The sequence below is a fragment of the Aotus nancymaae genome, unplaced genomic scaffold, assembly GCF_030222135.1.
Source record: "Aotus nancymaae isolate 86718 unplaced genomic scaffold, 86718_ANA_hifiasm-v0.15.2.pri h1tg000051l, whole genome shotgun sequence".
Taxonomy (NCBI): domain Eukaryota; kingdom Metazoa; phylum Chordata; class Mammalia; order Primates; family Aotidae; genus Aotus; species Aotus nancymaae.
In genome coordinates this window covers 6,025,004-6,039,690 of record NW_026988465.1, presented here as the reverse complement: position 1 = coordinate 6,039,690, position 14,687 = coordinate 6,025,004, and positions in this window count along the sequence as shown.

Below are 14,687 nucleotides of genomic sequence, written 5' to 3'. Positions count from 1 at the left end.
AACACATTTTCATTACTTTGTTGGAAAAAAAAAACAACATGCAATTTGACTGGACTGTAATAAAATCAATTAAGATTTTTATGTTTTCTTTTTATGGAGTTTAGAAAGACATATCCAAGTTTGCTAGTTCATTACTGTCATTATATTTGAGGGTCATCATGAGACAGGAAGGCAACTATTGATTATAAAAATCCGGTGAATTCCAAAGAGTACACACTACATCACGGAGAACTCATTTTTGAATTCCTGTTCTCTGAGAAACGCCTGCTGGCTAATGTTTTGGTTTGAGGGCTCCAGATATCAGGAAAAGAAAAACAAGAAAAATCAGTAAATTGGCTGAACAACATAGTGCTCAGCTCCCCCAGATTCAGAAGCTAAATTTTATCCCTAAGAGAATTTCTCACAATACAATCTTGGCAGTCATATACCCAAAAAGTTGGTTAAGAAAAATTGTGAAGCTCTTCTGTAGTGAAGCAAAGCATAATGAGAGCAAGTTTTAAATTTCCAAATAGCAGGAAACTTCACTATTCCAGTATCACCAACTAAAATGTTTGGTGTTGAGGTAGAAAACAACGAATAAGTGAACGAGAAGACAGATAAAAGGAAGTGAGGTAAAATGTGCCAAAGCCGAGCTTGAACCAATGTTTTCTAATTTTTCACATTCTTTTAATAGTTCATAATAAACAGCGGGCAATAAACCATCTAAAAGATGAACCATACACTTTTAAACACATAGGCTCATTTTGATTTACACCTAAACCTCAGGAAACATACATCACCATGAAGTCCTTCAATAAAAATGACAGATAAGTGAAAATAAATGACTTGATTTAAACACACATACACACACACACACACATAGATTTTTCACTTTTACTTTTAATGAGAGAATCCAAAGTTTTGTTTTCCCCTGAAGTTAAATTCAATTTTGTGTCATATCAAATGTTTGGCACCTTTCTCTGCAGCTCCAAAGCAGCCCAAATGTAATTTGAGCTAATTTATGAAATGCACTTTGTATAAGGGTATTTATTGTCTGTGAGATAAATAGACAAAATATATCAGATTTATTGATGTCCTGAGAAAGGGGCATTATGGCTGCTTAGACTGAACCTCTGGGCTAAATGAATATTCAGATAAATGAAAGCAGACCGCTGGTATGTGCCTTAAGAAAAACAACAAATAGAAGAATAGCTGGGAAAAGGAAGCTGCATACAGTCTAGCTATTTTAGAGTGACGTGTTTAACATTGATTGCAAATAGACCTCTGAATGTGGGCGATGCAGGAAACTTTTCTATAAAAATGGACACAATAGAACAAGGATATGCAGAATTGGATTTGCTTTATTTCAGTTCTCTTCTTAGAAAATAACAGAAAAAGAATGCCTGAAGAAATTATGAGCAATAAGCTCTTGAGCATGTTTTTATAGCATTGTAGAATGAAAAAAATCATGCCCAGTTCTCAGACAAGATCAAGACAAAAGGACAACCCTGACCAATACAGTGAAACCTGGTATCTACCGATAATACAAAATTGGCCGGGTGTGGTGGCGGGTGCCTGTAATCCCAGCTACTCAGGAGGCAAGGCTGGAGAATTCCCTGGAGCCCCAAAGGTGGAGGCTGCAGTGAGCTGAGATCGGACCATTGCACTCCAGCCTGGGTGACGAGTGAAACTCCGTCTCAAAAAAATAAAAATAAATAAAACAAAAAATAAAATAATGCTACGAGTTAAAGTTTGGAAATCAATTATGATTTTTAGAATTTGAAGAATGTAAAGGAAATAAATAATTTAGATAAGTTTGTTGCCTAGATACTTTATAAGAAATTAAGAAGAAAGCCCACAGCTAAAAAACTGTTGGTTTATTGAGTTTAACATCACTCTTCAATAAATAGTTTACTTTCTACTTCCCCTACTCACACCCTTTGTGAAATAAATCTAATTCCAGAATTGGTGGAAATATATCTAATATATTTTTCACTTAAGTTTTTTATTTTAAGTTCACTTTTAAAATTTCTATTGGTTTCACTTTCCAGTCTGCTTTCTTTGTTTCTGTAACATAGGTAGAATCCATTTCTTCATCTATAAAAATTCTAAACATTATCATTTAAGTTCCCTTCCAGATTTCTCTATTATCTGCAGTCTCAAGAGGACTTTCCTATTGTTTGCATTTGGTTTTCAGTTTTAGTTTAGGGTTATCTGTTAGTTTTATGGTATTAGTTTCTTGTCCATGTTATAGAACTTTTTTACCTGTACTCACGGTGGGCATGGAATTCTAGTTTCTCACAGGGGTCTCTGTTTGTATCTATAACTAAGGGTGGGTGCATGGCTTCCAGGCTTCCTTAGACACTAGATTTAGTGTTGGTTTTATCCAAGTTAAAAAATGAAACAACATTCTCATATTCTACAGAGTGTCTTAGACCCTGGTCCCCATTGGTATGGAAACCCAGACACCTGAGAAAAATATTCAGCCTGATAGCCCTGAAACTCCCCATGCAGACCGGTTCATCTCCATGACTCTGCATTTCTTTCTCTGGCCACTCAAGATTTTCCCTTTCATGTTTTTGAGCTTAGGCAAATATTTTGCTTTGTTTTGTTTTAAACAAGCTGAATTTTATCCAGAATTCCATATATCTGGGATACTGCCATAGCCGCCCAAGTCAGTTTTGTCTATGGCAGGGCACCAAAGATCGGCAACAACACTCCTGCCACTTTTTCTTTAACATCAATGTGGTTTTTACTTGTAAAAGCCAGTCCATGCAACAAAGTCAGAATACATTTTACCAGCAGAGTGACAATGAAAAACACCTATTACCATAGGCTGTATTTCATAGGCAGGTGATTGTGCACATAATTTTAGAAGCCAAATTATGTGGATAATAAAGTTATCAGATAGCACTAATAACTGAGCCTGGAAAGAAAGAAAAGTCCTATTCAATAAAAAGAAATTGTAGTCAGAGGATACTGAAAAATAGTATAGCTGTGTATGCACAGCATATTAAGCATTTGGTGGTGGTGTTTGGGAAATGTGTGTGAGTGCAGGTGTGTGTGTGTGAGTGCAGGTGTGTGTGTGTGTGTGTGTGTGTGTGTGTAGGGAAATTTTAGTTTCATTTTGATTTTTGTTTTTAAGGTTTGTTTATTTGAATCAACACCCTTTCTCCTGGCTTGTTTTTCCATAGTCAATCTTGGTTCACTGAGACTTTTTTCATTAAACCAAGTAATAGTTTTCCTCCTCATTTTTTCTTTTAGACCAAGATTAAAATTGGCCTGCAGATCAAAGACCATGGCAAAAAATTCCTGACATTGGAAACTGCCTTCCAAAACATCCCTGTGCCTCATCCCCTTCTACACATTCCATATAAAGAGATTGTTTCATTTTCCACCTGGCAACGCTTAAATTGTTTTATTTTTCTTCATTAAAACCACCACGCCTCTTCAGTTAACTCATGTTTTAGTATCTTGATTCAGCAGGATCATAAAAACTTTTATTTTTGTTGTTGTTGCTTCTTTTTGCTTCAGGGAGAAATAAAAAAGAAACAAGTTAAAAAATATACAGTTAACCCTTCTTTAAATATATATAACTAGATTTCTAAAGGAATGAAAAAATACACTACTAGTGGGAAAAGTCCACAGTCAAATCTATATTTAACTTGAAATCACACAGCTTTTTGTGGGTGTGTTTGACATCCTCTCATACCTGCTAAGTCCCCTTGAGTCCTCAGTAAATATTAATTATGGATAATTGACCATTTCTTTCTTCTAATGGAATCTTCAGAGGCAATTTTGAAGTTCCCATTTTGTGCTAGTGCAGGCTTCAACACAGGTCTTTTCTTCGTTTTGGAATGTAAACATGGTCTGCCTATAAGAAGTAACTGTGCATTTTTGGGGTCCTCAAAAAGAAGTCACATTTACATAGAATTACACAGAATGAAATCCTAAAACAAACAAGTGAAACTGGTTTTTATATCTCTTTGTTTTTAAAAGCAAAAGAATAACACCAGATTCTAACCAAACATTCTATGTTCTAAATATGTTTTACATTGTGTGCTGAGTTCCTCTGATATGAATGTTCTTATTGACCATCTTGTAAATGGCTTAAGTAGTTACAATTCCCTAATTAGGAGAATATAATGGCAGTGGCAAATGCCACCAGAGTGCATTAGCCTGCTTCTTACCAATTTGACCCAAACAATCTATTACGTTTGCTGTAAGTCTAATTGCATAGCAATTAGTGAACGACATGAACTCACTGTCTCAGCTCAGTTTAGAATTTTGTTTTGTAATGGGCATTTTTTTGTTTTGTAATGCGTTTTGTTTTGTAATGCATTTTGTAATGCATTTTTAAATGTGACACAAATACAAACATATGTGTTCATATGTGTCTATATATGTATATGTATGTTTGTTTCTATGTGTGTATACATAAACAGGTATGTATATGTACAGTATATATACACTATGTATACTATATACACTGTATATTATATACAAGGTTCTTTTTGTTTTCCCAGATTTGGAGTCTCACCATGCTGCCTAGGCTGGTCTTAAACTCCTGCCCTCAAACTATCCTCCTACTTTAGCCTCCCACAGTGTTGGAATTACAGGCATGGGCCATTGTGCCCAGCCTATACACAATGTTCTATATAAAGTATTTTCCTCATCTTACGATCAAATTAAGGTAGATTTAGCTCTAGAAGAGAAAAAAAATCTATGATGTATTTCCACTGTGATTTTTAAGTAAATAAAAAACTTTATAGCAATATTTAAATCTGAACTTTAAAGATTTTATTTGTATAAATGTTCAGAAACATATCTTTTTTTCAAGCAAGATTCACCTTCATTTGTTTTCCTCATCATAAACTGCAGACTTAAGTAAGAGACTTTGAACTTCTCTTCTTCAGGTATCAACCGTAACTCCAACCACATGGATTTCTTGTTTGTGGATTGCATATTTCAAATGGAATTTGTACTCATAATCCAAAACTCTTGGTAAGAATTTAGGTCACTCCATGTACCCTGCTCTGCTGTGCTTAGTCAAATTTTCCCAAGTCCAAATCGTTCAATAAATAATATGAACTGATAGTCCCGGTCCCAAGAGTCAAGTGGGATTAAAAGCAAGAAAGAATTCTGCCTGCTCATCTAATCACAAATAGAAATTGTGAAGATCTTGCTTGTCTGAGTTCTATGAAAACTCACTGTTAGCCTCGGTTTCGCTTTTTATCTGTTCATCGCTCAAACTCAGACGAAAATATCCCATTGCAAACTTTCCTACCCAAGATAATATTAGTAAGAACTGTTAACACTTACAGAGAGTGTATTACGTGTCAGGTACCATTGTAAACCCTTTACACAATTCATCTTCTTTAATCTTCATGATCCTGCGAAGTAGGAACTACTATTTTTCCAAAATTTAGAGATGAAGAAACTGAGTACAATGATGTTAAAGTAATTTGCTGAAGACTACATAGCTTGTTAGTGGCAAAGCCAGTTTAAAAGAAAATTCCATTTGCATTTGTCACTCACATTAACACGGCATTGTAGAAGGGTACAGGGTGCGAACGCAGTTTAGATATTACATGCTCACATGCATTCAGGGCCGGTACATTTAATGAAAACAGTCCAGAGTGAGAAAAGTGCTGGGCCAGGAATCAGCCGACCTCGATTTCCAGCATCACTTCCAGCCTAGCCCCTGATCAGCATTTAACCTTGAACAAGCCACTTAACCCCTGGGCCCAAATTCCCAATCTGCACAAGGAGAGATTAGATGTTCTCCAAGGTCCTTTTCAACTTCAAAGCGTATGTCTCGATGATTAATGGCTGAATGAATGTCACATTGATCTCATGACTTGTGGGTGTGTTGGCCATGTTAATGTTAAAACTACTAAAATCAATCTATCTGCTTTCTAAATAGAGATTCAGCCACAATTTCTTCAGTTCAACAGGATTAGAGAAAAGATTGTTTTTCAGAGCTGTGAGTCTTTGAAATTTTTACCAGCACCAGTAGAAATTTGCTTATTCATTTATTATATTAAGTAAATAATGTTTGAGTTCAAGTAATGTTCCAGGCATTGTTCTAGACATTGGGCTACAAAGGGTGAATAAGGCAAATAAATGTGACTCTGGCCTCATGAAGTTCCTAGCAATATATGTTTGCATTTGTCTGTGTGTGTGTGTGTGTGTGTGTGTGTGTGTGTGTGTGTGTGTAAACATTCATAAATGATACAGGTTGGGATAAATTCCAGAAAGAAGGTGAAAAAGTTTGCTATGACCTAGAACAGGAAGAAAAGCTCTTTTAATAGACTTTCCGGGGAAGTCTAACACTTTCTTAAAAATTGGAATGAAATTGTGTCTGTTTAGCAATCTCATCGAAATTAAGAAGATGTCTGTGTTCAGTCTGATTTCATAGACTATTTTTCTAATAGGGATTAGGCATTAAATCTCTGAAATTTGTTAGAATGGAAGGTCCACCTCTATCACTTTTGTTCAGTTGGCCTCTGTAATCCAAGTTACTTGCTTAGTAAAAGATGGCTGCTAAGAGCCACTCTTTCTTGAGGTTGTCTTGAGGATTAAATAAGATAATTGGTATACTGCACCTTTTATAAGCCATAGAAAATAATAAACTATTAACAATTTTTAGTTATTTTATCTATATATGAAGATTTTATACTTATAAGGAAGACCGTCCTTCTCATTATGATGTTTAAAATAAGTACGAGCCACCTTATGTACTAACTTTCTAGGATAATTCTAAATTGCTATTGAACTGAGTCAGTAAATGTCGTTCTTTAGATTGTAAGACTCTCTGACAGTTTCTCAAACTTGAGCGGGCGTCCAAATTGCCTAGAAGACTTCTTAAAATATGAGTTTTGGGGCCCCAATTGCAGATTTCTGATTCAATAGATCTGGGGTAAGGCAGAATTTGCATTTCTCACCATTTCCCAAGTGGCATGCATGCTGTTCTTCCAGGAACCACACAATAACACAGCAATTGCATCCCGTTATATGCTGGGCACAATGTGAGGATCTCTGCATACTGTAAAATATCTGATTCTCAACATCACCCTGCAGTGTAGGCATCAAGACATCCATTTACACAGAAAGGAGAAGAAATTTGGCTAAGGTTAGAGTTCCCAAGGAATAGAGCTGGGTTTGAGCCTCAGTTTGCCTGTCCCAGAGCTCATTACAGCATGTACTGTGCATTGATACACTTTCTAACCTAAAATTTACTGATAACTCTAAATTGATGCCTTGGAAAGATTGGATTCCAGCAAAATATCTACATGACTATGGCATTCCAGTTAGAAAATTCATAAATCAAAAGCAAACTGAATCTCAGGAGGCTCGCTATCATGATTGCATGTACTGCCTAAAACCAAAAATTAAAATAAAGTCTCATGAACCATATAAAAAATACTGGCTTAGCATTCAATTTTCTTTGTTTATAAAATGAATGTAATACCTTATCTGAATTTTGAAAAATATCTCTCCATAGAGAGAAATGAATCATTCTGGAGGTTAAATCCACTCCAATCTCATTTTTGTGAAATATAAGTTTAATTAAAATGTTAACAACAAGCTAGAAAGATTTAAGCTGAGTGTAAGATGCTTGCTTGAGTTTTGATGACACATAAGTGAAAGTAAAGACAATCTGATATATCCCTCAACATTATTAGGATAGAACAAAATTCCTAAAATAAATGAGCTATCATTTTAATTTTAATAGAAATGTCTTTTTCCACAGCCTCGCCTTATTCTTCAAATGTACATAAAATAAGATACTTTGGCACTGACATTGGAAGACAGGAGAAAAGGCAAGATGAACTCCTTTCTTGGGATAATAGCCCTAAAACCTAGGACACTACTGGCATCCCACAAAGTGGAAGCTGGCATTCCTGTAAGAAGGCTTTCCTCAGAGATGAATTCTTATTCGCATGTGTCATTTACAGCTTTGCCATGTGGGTTCAGATGAAAATGGAACTGAGAGTGGGGGGGCATAATTAATTAAATCAACTCAAGTCCTCTGACAAAAAACATGCAAGTGAAAACTATCAAGAGGTTTTTAGAGCTTCCTGGTAAGCTTCCACTCACCAGGAAGAATTGTGATTCCCAAAAATGTATGACCCCATTTAAGTGAGTAAGCACGTCAGACCTAGAGACAAACTCTGCATTTAATATCCTTTTGAAAGCATGCTTAATTTTATCAAATATTTTGCTTGTGTCCTCATTTGCACATTTTCCCAATAGATTAGTGACCAACCTCTTTTAAAAGCCAATGCACCTACTCATGTAACTGAACACCACCTGTTCCCCAAAAACCTATGGAAATAAAAAAAAATTAAGAATAAATAAAAAATAAATAAAAATTTCTCTTACCTCTAAAATAAATAAACAAATGCCAAAGCAGTACCATAAAACTCCCCAGCCAGAATGCTAAAAGCAGTCTTTTTCTTTTGCTCAAATCTTATTTTGAAACTTTAATTTCTATCAAAGTAAACTAATCAATCACCCTGTTTTTTCCTTTATTTGGGATTATATTGCTCCATTGAAGCCTATTATTTAGCTTGCATAAAAACTTTAGTTTTCCATGACATGAAAGACATATGGTTAAATACATGAACCCTGCTTAGAGAACCAAAAAGAAGGTCTCTTTTAGTGGAGGAAATGGAGAAAAAGAAAAGAAAAGATGGAGGATATTTATAATTCTCACTTTAATTCTAAGAACCATCAAGAGCCACCAACTATGTAAAAGTAGCAGAAGGTGTTCTGATCTTAGAAAAGTAAGCACACAGACACCTAGGTATCAGCTGGAGCCACCTCAGTGCATGAGAGCCTGCTGAGGAACAGTATTTCTGGAGAAAAGAAGGAAAGACATGAAGGCATGTGTGCATTTAACCAACAGTTATCAGGCATTGTGATCGTAATGGAGATCCAGTGATACTTAATGGTTGTCCCTGGCTTTGATGAACTCAAATCTAGTGACAGGCACTTACACAACCATGTATAAATCCAAGTAGAAGTGCCACTATCATATTTAAAAAGTAATCTCCCGTTATATGCCAGGTGCATCATACACATCTGCTCAGTTCCACAAGTCATTGACAACCCCCATTTATAGACGTAAAAATAGATTCCCGACTTGTCCAGGGAACACAGCAGATAAGTAGTGGAGCTCGAATTCTCTTCTTGCTCCCTCTGCTAAAGAAGGAGAGGTCTTGCTAGCTGAAACTTACATTGACAGGTAAGAAAGACAAGAAAAGTAAGGGAGACGAGAAGCAGGGAACAAGATCTATTAAGGGCTTTCCATACTGTGTTTTATATAAAACACCCTTCCTGTGTGAGGGTGGGGTAGAAAAGAAAGACTCCACAGGGAAAGTTATATTTATTTCAGATCTTTAAATCAGTAGGATTTGCCTCATTCTGGTATCTTCAGCCAAAGGAAACCAAAAGAGTTATATGAATGTGAGCTCCCTGATTTGGCAAGAATGCAAACTGTGGAAGCGAAGGGGAAAAGAGGAAGTTTGAAAAAAAATGTGGCTGAGGATAAGTTGAAAGAACTTTGAATATCTTGCTAAAGTATTGGATATTATTCAGTAGGCAAAGCTGAAGATGACGTGAAGGTAAAAAGAGTTGCAATTTATACCTCTTTCATACACTCTATCAACTCTAATACACAGACTAGAATATCTAGGTGTTGTTGAATGAATAATTGTCAAATTACATTGAGGACTGTGCTATTGCAGTATTAGTGATACTAATCGCTATGATTTATTTAGGGCTTCTCTCTCTCAAGTGGCAGGCACTTTGAATACATTATTATCTTTTTTCCTTACAACAATCCAATAAGATTGTCATCATTGTCTACAGTGTATACATAAAGAAATTGTGTTTATAGAGGTTATGCAACTTCCTAAGGGCAAACAGTGAATATGCCCCAAAGTCTAGATTCGAACACTACTTTCTAATTCAAATACTTCTGCTCTGTCTATTCTGCTATGTAGTTTTTCCAGGTGCACTGACGGATTTGTACAAATCTATTCAAAATATTTGCCTTCTCTCTGACTCCAATCTACCCTTCCTTCCTCCCTTAACTGTGACTCGAACACCCCATGTGCAAAATGGCAGTTGAAGTTGGAGATGAATTATGTGATGGTGAGCACCGGGAAGGTAATTGACCCCTATGGGGATCAGAACTAGTACTTTGTTCTTTTCAAAGTAGCGAAAACAGATGCAGTGGGCAGAAATATGGACTCTAAGTAAAGTAACGAGAGTTAAGGCTGAGAAAAGGGGCATTAGTGCCAACATGAGATAATGATGACAGAATGCCAGGTGATTCAAATATTTCACAACATACAAGTGACCCCTGGTTTTGCAAATGAGAGCATGCACCTGAGTGACAATTTACTACCAAAGACGAGCAGGGGAGTTGGGAATAGAAAGAGCCTGACTTAACTGAAGAGGAAACAAAGCCACAGAGGACATTCAAAAAAGGTTCCCAAGGAAAATGGTGGGAGGCCTGTGCTTGTTAGATACTTCCCAGGCCAAACTATACACAGCCTAATACATGTGTTTGCTTAAACCCTTGCACTGCAGCTTCCTCCAAGAGTAAGTAAGAGGTACTCTTTGTCCACTAATAGCAAACGATGCTTTCAGTGTCAGAGTGGGAAAAATAAGAGGTTCAGGATAGACCACTGGTATGAAAACCAAAGGCATATTTGAAAAAGTAAGAGGATATGAGAAACTATTATAACATTGAGGAGGGCAAGTGGGAGCTTTTTATCTAGATAATTATCTATTCATTTTCATTTTTTCCTCTCTGGGATTAACAATAGGAGAGAATAAACCTAAAATAAACTAGCAAATAAAACTCTCTAAAAGAAGCTAAGGAGAAAATGTTAGGAAACTGTCAAGTCTCAATCACAACTTTGACAAATAACATGGCCTGAAAGAACACTAGCTTTTCTCCAATTCTTTCTTTAGCATGTTTTAATAAAAAGGCATTTATTAAAAATCCACAAAATAAATAAAAACATCTTATAAAAATGTATTTCCAAAGACAGACTATTTTGTTATTACTTTGCTACTTGGAAAGGGATTATTTGCTTGAAATTTTACGTTGATATAGGCAACTTCTTTTATTCTTTTTTTAAATGCCATATGATATACTCTATTCTCAAGGAGTGGCTCTCCTGCCTTATGAAAATATTGTCAATATAAAAATATTCATGTTAGAGTTTGCAGGGAGATTAAGAGCCATCGAGGTCCACTTTAAATTTTGACTGATGAAAAAAAACAGGCCAGAAAGGTAATGATTTATAGCATGTCACGGTGACATTCGTGGCAGAGAGGACACTGGGGCCTCTATGTTCTGAATCTATGCTCACGTCTCTAGCCACTAAAACATTCTCAAACAATTTTGAATTTTAGAGAAACTATACTCATGAAAGAATGTCCCCTTCACCCCAAAGGAGGATGGTAAACCTATTACCAGTCATTTCTGGAATAAAAAGCCAAGCATTAGGCCTCCAGATACTCATATGACATCTAAAAGATGAAGCAGATAATTTGTAGGAGTGAATATTATATTTGTAGAAATATTATTCAAGAAAATATATACGTTAAAAGATTTTTTTTTTATTTTCTAAGTTACTTGCACAGTGTAAGTTTTTTCACAGCTCCACCCATAAACCTTTAATGCAATCACCCCACCATTAACCCATTGTATATCCTGATTGGAATTTCAGAGGGAAGACATTAAGAATCCACAATTTCTTCACATAAAAATTGAGTTTCCATGTAAAGAAAGCCATGAATGATGATCTAACAGAGCTTCCCCTGGAATACTTAAGAAGATGGGACCTTCCCTAAGTCAGCTTTAGACCATCAGGCCAGTCCATCTCTGTGGCTGTGTAACTGTTCAACTCTTACCCTGTACCATAGGAGAAAGAAAATCACTACCAGCATTTGATCTGGAGCCCGTTCAGGGAATTATGAGTTCTACATCCAACAGTGCAGATGGAGAAGAACAGAAGAAAGAGTGTCTAGCATCACCATCTCTGAGGTGTCCACATTCTTTAATGGCAACAGTTTCCCTGGTTTCTTTTTCTTTTGGACAATAATGTGGGCTGACTAGCAGTGGCCATTAAGGTCACAAATGAGAAAACGGAAAATAAAAAGAAAGAAAGTCTTCTCCAAGCATGATGCTTCATAATCCCTAGTCCACATATATCCTCAGAAAATTAATGTGCCCCTGTTCTTCAAAGCCTTCTCCAAGAGGAGCTCCAGATACAGAAGTGTAACAATGCCATTACCAGTATCCCAAGCCATTAGAGTCCACCTGCAGTTTAACAGCTTGCTAAACTATCAGTTGCTTGTAAGGTATTGTAACAACTTTTTTCAGCAAATTCATAATCAGCCACAGAGCAAGCTGAAAGTTAGTAGTTGGAGTTCATGGACTGAGTCTGCCTCTTCTCTTGAGTCACCAGAAGTTCAGGTAAAACAATACCTGATAGGCTGTAAACAGTCTCAGGAAACTTTGAAGTACTGGCCATCCATCATCATGTAAACAATCTGTTTGTTTTGAATTAAAGAAAACTTCCCTTGAGTCATTCCTCATAAACAGGAGAGAAGACATTAAAGGAAACTATGAATAATCTGCTTTGGTTTGGAAAGGGCATTGAGAAAACGCCAAAGAGCCTTTTTTTCCCCTTAAATTGATGTTCTAAGCTGATTTGAAACAGGCCAACTACTTTCAAACATACGTGTTAATAGATCAGTACTTGCCCCTCTTGAATCAAAATTATCCAACTGATCTACCAACTTCTACTAGGCTCACAGAACCTTGTATATCATATAGCTCTATATTCTATTCTGTAGAATCCATGGCCCCCCAGCTCTTGTTTGAATATCATGAGTTAACTGAAGCTTATTTTATCCCAAATTAACTTGCTCTATTGTTAGTTAAATCAAATTGTCAAAAAATTCTTTCACATATTAAAACAAAATATAACTCTTAACAATGACCCTAAGTAAACTCTCCAGAGATTATTCTTCAAAATAGATCTACTTCTTTTACATGATAGATTTTCAAATACTTGAAGATAAGTCTCCTCTAATCTCCTCAAGATGTGCCATTTTAGACCACATTTGAAGATATTCTCCAGAACCATCAGTATCATATTTTTCTTTGCTTGTTCAGCAACAATTTGTAAAATAATGTACCAAAAATGGAACACAATTCACAGACAAAAATCTGACCCCTTGCAACTTATGTTTCATTTGCTGTTTGACTCACTGGAACATTGGTTCAAGTAGATCCAGAATGATTTGTAAGGTATTGAACTGTACAGGGTTAGAAATTAGAAGGCTATCACTTGGTTGATATTTGTTAGCTGATGACATCTTATAAACTTGAGATCATTTGCATTTCCTACATTTTAAAGTAGCTGGATGATAAGGGAGGGTTAAACCTCCACTGGCTTTCCATTACCTAGGAAAAGGCAGACATATCTAGACATATCTAGAATAATTTTTAAGGCCCTCCACTATCTGGCTCTAATCTTTTTGTTTTCTAAATTTAAATCTTGACTCTCTCCTTTTTTTTTCTAAATTGTTACCTATTTTTTTCCAACACCCTGTGTGCAAGCAGACCCTACATCCTTGCAGGTTCATCTCCCTAGAATTCCCTTACCCAGTTTCTCCTCCTAGCCAGCAACTCATCTTTTCTAATTTGGCTCAAAATACTAAATTGTCTTCATAGTCTTCTTTGACCCATCCCTATTTCTTTCAAAACAATTTGTAGCTTCATCCTCTGCTTCTAAGATATTGTATTTATGACTCTCCTATAATAATGGTCTTCCCGGATCAGTAATTATTTACTTATCTGTCTACAGTACTGTAATATAAGTTTCTTAAAGGCAGAAGCAATGTCATATTCAGTGTTGTAAGTATAGAGTTTGAAAACATGATGCCTCTAGTTGTAAGTTCACAATAATATTCATGAAAAGATAATTAATGAAATCATTTTGAGAATTATAAAATGATAATATAAATATAAGATTATTTTAATAAAAACATATATATAATTTCAAGTCTACCATTTTATTGCAGATGTCCAACTAACTGATTTTACATGCATGTATATAATTGACAGCATTAATTTAAGAACCAAAATGAAATTGGTAAACAAAATTAAAATGAATTTTATAGAAATCATTAACAATAGTATTACCCTCATCATTACCTCAGTTTAAATATTTCCAATTAAAAAGTACTTAATATATTCCAAAGATTTACTCCAAAGTGTTTTGGCAATCCAATCTAAGGATATACTCAATTAATTTTTAAAATAAATTCAAGTATTAATTGTGTATTGCTTATGAGGTCCCCCAAAATAATAAACATCATTCAAATTAACAATGATAAGAAATAAAGTAAATAGCAAACAGAACACTCAAATACTTTCAATACATTAAAATAAATATCACCCTTCAAATAAAAGCATTTAATCATGTTAGATAAATTTCCATTGATAATATTCTTTGTAGCAATAACTCTTCAAACTAAGCAGAAACATGATCAAATCCCAAAAATGCCAAGAAATGTATTATTTAAGACTTATGATTTATTTTATTATCAATAGAAATAACAGAAGAAAAACAATAATGATTAACAAATTTTTAAAGTGTAAAGATACT